This window comes from Rutidosis leptorrhynchoides, chromosome 11 (assembly GCF_046630445.1).
Source record: "Rutidosis leptorrhynchoides isolate AG116_Rl617_1_P2 chromosome 11, CSIRO_AGI_Rlap_v1, whole genome shotgun sequence".
Taxonomy (NCBI): domain Eukaryota; kingdom Viridiplantae; phylum Streptophyta; class Magnoliopsida; order Asterales; family Asteraceae; genus Rutidosis; species Rutidosis leptorrhynchoides.
In genome coordinates this window covers 152,642,811-152,649,572 of record NC_092343.1, presented here as the reverse complement: position 1 = coordinate 152,649,572, position 6,762 = coordinate 152,642,811, and positions in this window count along the sequence as shown.

Here is a 6,762-nt window from a genome sequence, read left to right as displayed (position 1 = left end):
TCTCGTACAATGGGGGGGCACAATGCAAATTAGCTTTTAAGACTAATGAATCTAATCCCCAGATGGATAATCTCCGTAAAGATCAACCGCATCTATGTTTGACTGCGGTCAACATACGTATGCCAAAACAAATTGATGTGTGCAAACTCATGGTTCACTGATGATATTTGGACATGATATAGTTCCTTCTAAAAACTTATACTATTTTATGAACTATATTGTGTAAAACCATTTTTTTGGACATCCGGATACAAGTTCCATGATACTTCATTCATGGGGGTGAGTAGCTTGCTAATCGCCGACTGAGACTTCGGTTTTCAGTTACCCTCAACCGGACTTTGAGGTTAAAACCGGAAAACTTGTTAGTATAAAAACTAACATGACTATTTTTCAAAATATCAAAGGTTTTTCGTAAAGGTCCTAATTTCCCTAAGGATCCAAATTTTCAAGAAATGTGGACTTTAAAACCCACCTTTCGACTTTGGTGTGATTTCAATTCGTGTATGTACTCAAAGTGTTGTGTGTATTACATTGTGAAATAAATAAAAGTGTGTGTACTTTAAAGGTGTGTGTATACTCAAAACGTGTGAGTTTTATTCGTGTGTGAAATAAAAAGTGTGAGTGTGTATATATTGTGATTTGAGTGTGATTTCCATTTTTGTGTTCTCAATTAAATGCGTGTGTTCACTATGGTAAATTTCAATTTCTTGTAAGTCTTGCTTGAGGACAAGCAAGGTTTAAGTGTGGGGATTTTGATAACGCCAAAATCATACATGTTTATTGTCGTTATTTCGATCCAAAGTTGTTTCCACTCGTATGTAATTGCTGCACTTATGTATTATAATTCATGTATATTAGTAAAAGTCCATTGTGATTGAATAAATGAAGACCAACAGCGAAAACAACGTTAAAACGAGTAAACAGTTCTAAATGCGGAGCATCCCTCTTAGATTGAACGAGTAAATAGCCTGAAACTACTGAAACAGGCCCAAATGTGGCGCATCCCTTTTAGATGCGGCGCATCCATGCACAAATAAATCACGACAGTTCTAAATGCGGAGCATCAGGAAATTCTGGACCAAAAAACATCCAGATGCAGCGCATCTGATCTAGATGTGGCGCATCCAAGACAGATGCGGCACATCTTATACAAAAGCGGCGCATCCCTTGCCTGCTGACAGTTCCTGAGTGCTAAACGAGCTGGAAAACACTTGAGCCTAAAGTGATGCGGCACATCACTAAAGGGATGCGGCGCAACCCTCTCCGGAACACTATTTTATCTAACTTTTGAGCCTATTTAAGAGAGGCTTTTGGTTACATACTACAGACACCTTCACTATTACATTCTCTCTTAGTTCTAATACATTTTTCAAGGCTCAAGGAAGGCTACAAGGCCAATCTCCACTCTTTCAACATCAAGATTAAGCTAGGATCATTCATCACTATTGGTATTATTGTTCTATATCTTCCAAACATGAATTCAATTTGTATCAACTGTTTACTAGTTCCATTATGATTATGTTTGGCTAAAAGCCTTGTGTGTTTGCTTCAATGTAAGATTTATGGCTTGGGATTGTTCTATATTTTGATGTTATGATAGTTACATATATCTTTGATTGATTAAATTACCTAGTCCAACTACAAGAACCATAATTATGATTCTTTAGTTCTTCACTTCAATTACATAAAATGTAAACGAATTAATGTGAGTTAACTAGGGAAACAATTTATGCTTCAATACATCTAGTAATCTAGACGGTTGGATACATAAGCTTAAGTGATTTCGTTATGTGTTTAATCCGGTAATTGAAAAAGTTTCAAAGCAACATAGTCATGAAATTACCTCAAGTGATTGTTGTAGTTTAGGTTTTACGTGAGTTTAACCGGGTTGGGTCTAGTTAGTTAATCAATCTAAATCACCATGTTCTTTCAAGAAATCCATTGTTGTAACCATCTTTATATCCCAGTTCAATTATACGAGTTATGACTTGATTTATGTGAGTTTATCAAAGGCTATAACTTGTACTTCAATACCTAGTGATCTAGTCACCTATATGTGAGTATAGGAGGGTAATTGAATGATATATAGGTTTTAAAATCTTGTAGTTTACTTAGAGTGATCTTAGTAAACTAGGTTTTATGTGAATTTAACCAAGAAAGAATCCTGTTGATTAAACATAGCTCTTAAGTTTATAGATATTGTGAAATTGATATAAACTGCTCTATTGTAACTATCACATAACGGTTTTAATTATAAAAGAACAATCCCTGTCGTTTATCAAACATAGAAGTAAACACCACATTCTCATTCTTGTTATTTACTATATTTTAATTACTGTTTTGTTAACATAAATACAACTTAAAACACAAATCCCCCTTTCGAATAATTAATCGTTGCAAAGTCCTTAAAACAAACTTCTCCCTGTGGATCGAACTGGTCAATTTACTTGCTAGTTACTGCATGATCGGGTTTTAGTTGCCTATATTATGTGTTAATTATTAAGCATATTGTCTACATTTTAAAGGTTACGTCTTGACACATCAGTTGTCCTTTCAAGGAAGAGTGTGGGTGCCTAGAATGGGAGATTACCGACAAGTGCTACTTGATGAAGAGCATAAGTAAAAGTATTCCATTCATCCAGGCGCGATGAAGATGTATCTTGATTTGAAGAAAGAGTATTGGTGTCCGGGCATGAAACGTGATGTTGTTAAGTATGTTGAACAATGCGTCACGTGTTTGCAAGTTAAAGCCGAACACCAAAAGCCGTATGGTAAGTTACAACCGTTAGAAATTCTAAAATGGAAATGGGAGCACATTACCATGGATTTCATTACCAAGTTACCAAAGACGGCGAGAATCCAATTTGATACGATTTGGGTGATAGTTGATCGATTGACGAAAAGTGCTTTGTTTCTTCCCATTCGGGAAACGATATCGTCGGAGGCTTTGTCAAAGTTGTTTATTAAGGAGGTGATATCAAGACATGGGGTTCCTATATCCATTGTTTCCGATCGAGACACTCGTTTCACGTCTCGATTTTGGAATAAGTTTCATGAAGATATGGGTACACAATTGAGAATGAGCACAACGTACCATCCTCAAACGGACGGTCAAACCGAACGTACGAATCAAACATTGGAGGATATGTTACGGGCGTGTATTATCGATTTCGGTGGTAGTTGGGATGAGCACTTGCCTTTGGTGGAATTCTCGTACAATAATAATTATCAAACTAGTATCGGGATGCCACCTTATGAGATGCTTTACGGGTGAAGGTGTCGAACTTCGATTTGTTGGGGTGAAGTGGGACAAAGGGAAATCGGGAGTACCGATTTGGTTTTAGAGACGAATGGCAAGATTGAGATGATTCGGGCTAGGTTAAAGGCGGCACAAGATAGACAAAAATCTTATGCGGATAAACGTAGGCACCCGATTGAGTTCCAAGAAGGTGACATGGTGATGCTTAAGGTTTCGCCATGGAAGGGTATTATTCAGTTTCGAAAACGGGGAAAGTTAGCTCCTCGATTTGTTGGGCCATTTAAAATTTTAGCTCGTGTTGGTGAAGTTGCGTATCATTTGGAATTACCCGAAGAGCTTGCGGAGATCCATAATAAATTTCATGTTTTCCATCTCAGTAAGTGTCTTGCAGATGATTCTTCATGGGTGTCATTAGAAGAGATTGAGCTAAACAACAAGTTAGAGTATGTTGAAGAGCCGATTGCTATACTTGATGAGAAAGTGAAAATGTTGAGAAATAAAGAGGTGAGAACCTTTAAAGTTCAATGGCGTCGTAGTAAGGGTTACGAGTTTACCTGTGACGAAGCATTGGCTCTTACTCCTTGCGATCCCTTACGAGGGTTGGCAGTAGCCGAGAGGCAGGCCCTAAAATCAGTATCTGAGGTACACTCAGTGATCACCAGGCGGTTAGCTGGGAAGGCACTGGGTGGGGCGGTGGTTGTCCCCAACTGTTTTACAGTTGGTATCAGAGCGATGGTCCTAGCGAACCAGGTCTGCATTAGTGTGTCTAACTGATAAGTCGTTAGGATGCATTAGTGAGTCTGGACTTCGATCGTGTCTGCATGTCAAAAGTTTTGCTTATCATTTCGTGTCGAAAATCATTTGCTTATCATCCTTAAAGTCTAAGACACGTCTTACTGCCTCTAGTGCATAGACAGTGTATAGATAAATTCATATCTTAACATATCTGTTACTGTAAACTTTGCCTAACATATTCCGTAGATTCCTCCGTAACTTATGGGATTTTAGTATTATACATGCATATGTAAATTATGTATTACAGGGTACTAATCTACATCCTATAATCTATTTCTTATCGAAAATCCTTCATCTGATCGTACGAGATGAATCCTGCAACCAGTTCGAGTCCCTCAGATTTTGATAGATATTCCGATAGTTATTCCGACAGCTATTCCGACGTGGATATTCACCTAAGCTCCGAAAACAGCTTCACCAGAATGAATCAACCAATCATCCATCCTCAATTCATCGGATGGGTTCATAGTTGATTTAATTAATGGAGACGAGTAGAAAGCGATTCTTTCCACCCATCAACCTGCACTCTTGGCGAAGAACCCGAAGCACCTACCGGCGAATCTATCCGAAACACCATTTTCAGCTTCATTTCAGAGTAGTTTGAAACGATTATATTCTATCCACAATTCTAAATCTTATTCATTTGCTCATTCCTATCGACGATCATCCCGGAATAATATAAGAAGTCAACAAACTTCGCGCTCGAGTAATCAATTTGGAGGATATGGTGCAAAACGTACCAGCTTCAGCAGCATCACCGGCACCAACAGTACCACCAACAACCCAAGTTTCAATATCACATGCCTCAACATCTCACTCTATACCTTTAGTATAATCATCGTTTTACATGACGTTCTACATCAGTTATCTTCGTTCGACATGGCAATTAGGTAATCTCTAATGTTTTAGAGATTATATATTCTTATTCTAACGGTAAATCAAATGAATTTAATATCATATTAACTCATTAAATCCATGATTACATCTGAAGAAAATATATACGTATATATGTTTTCATAAAGAATGTAATTAATAATTCTTTTGTACAAATTGTTAATGGTGAAAATATTTTAACGGGTAGGTAATACCCGAGGAATATTTAGATTTCACATTAATAAGTTACACTGTACATTCTTTCAAACCTGATTCAACAGTCATTTACTATCCTGTTTACATCTACAGATATACGTATCCATTCACAGCAGAATAACCATATTCATCCAATTTCATATTTGGATTTTGATTTATCAAAAATCAAGTGGCTTAATGAAGGAAACATTTGACAAAATAAAATTTGTTAGAAACAAACAAATTAACTATGAGAAATTTTGTTAAGAATCCACGCTAAATGTTCCTAGCTAATTGTTCCCAGCTAACTGATTACACTTTATTTATCGCAATTTACATTCTCGCAATTTTATTTATCATCATTTAATTTCTGTATTTATTTTACGCACTTTAAATATCGGGACACGTATACAAGGTTTTGACATATCATATCGACGCATCTATATATATTATTTGGAATCACCATAGACACTCTATATGCAATAATGATCGAGTTCTCTATACAGGGTTGAGGTTGATTCTATAATAATATGTATACTTTGAGTTGTGATCGAGTCTGAGACATGTACATGGGTCACGATACGTATTAATTAATTCGAATATTATATATTAAACTATATATGAATTATTGGACTGTTAACTGTGGAATATCGACTGTGGACTGCCAACATTGGACAATTAAAATGAATTAAAATATTGATTATAACATATGAAACTAAACAATTCTTCAAGTTTGCCACTTGATTTCATCTTAAACCTCATTTGTATTTTGACGATTACAATTTGCGTTCAAACCTTTCATGATTCTTGAAAACACCTCAATCGAGAGGATGAACCAACCACACTTCATCTACGGAAGAAAAGATTGATGCATATAGTTATGCATCTGAAAACTCTCGAAAATTGAGTAACACATATCTGTGCTAACTCCTTCGGCGTTGTTATTACCAATAATACCTTTGCAATCCCTTTCCAAGTAGTCAGTTTTGTCACAGCTCCAACAAGTCAACTTCGACTTTTCGTTCGAAACAACCTTATTATAATCTTGATATATATGCGTGCTCTTTTATTGTTACCGGGAACCTTTCATATTTTACCATATTACCAGCAGACGTACCAGCAACCTCATTACTTCTTGGTTTAAATCTCTCCGATAAATCATTATATTTATTCATTAAAACCTTATCATATACTCATCCACATCTTGTAACGAGAACTGCCATACCAATTAACGGGAATCAGCAATCAGTACTTTGAAAACTCACAGCATAACTACATCAACAGTTATATGTATAACATTTTCCTCTTAGAATTATGATCTTTCATTCTGAAATTCTGAAAAGCACCCAGTCTACAAATCAATACCACAAATTCTAAAAAAGCTGAATACATCAGCAAAAACTGTACATGACTTTAACCGTCGAAATTTTGATGATAAAGAATGGAGTATTGGAAACACGCAATAGAAAATTTAGTACTGAAAAGCGGATTATGCGAAACTAGAAGGCAACCGTGGACAAATCACAAAGAATAAGTTTGAGTTCAAAGAATCCAAATGAATCAATGCCTGCTGAAGTCTTTAGCGAATATCTTGCTCCTTACTCTAAACCCTTGCGGACAATAGTTTCCATCATCCTCTG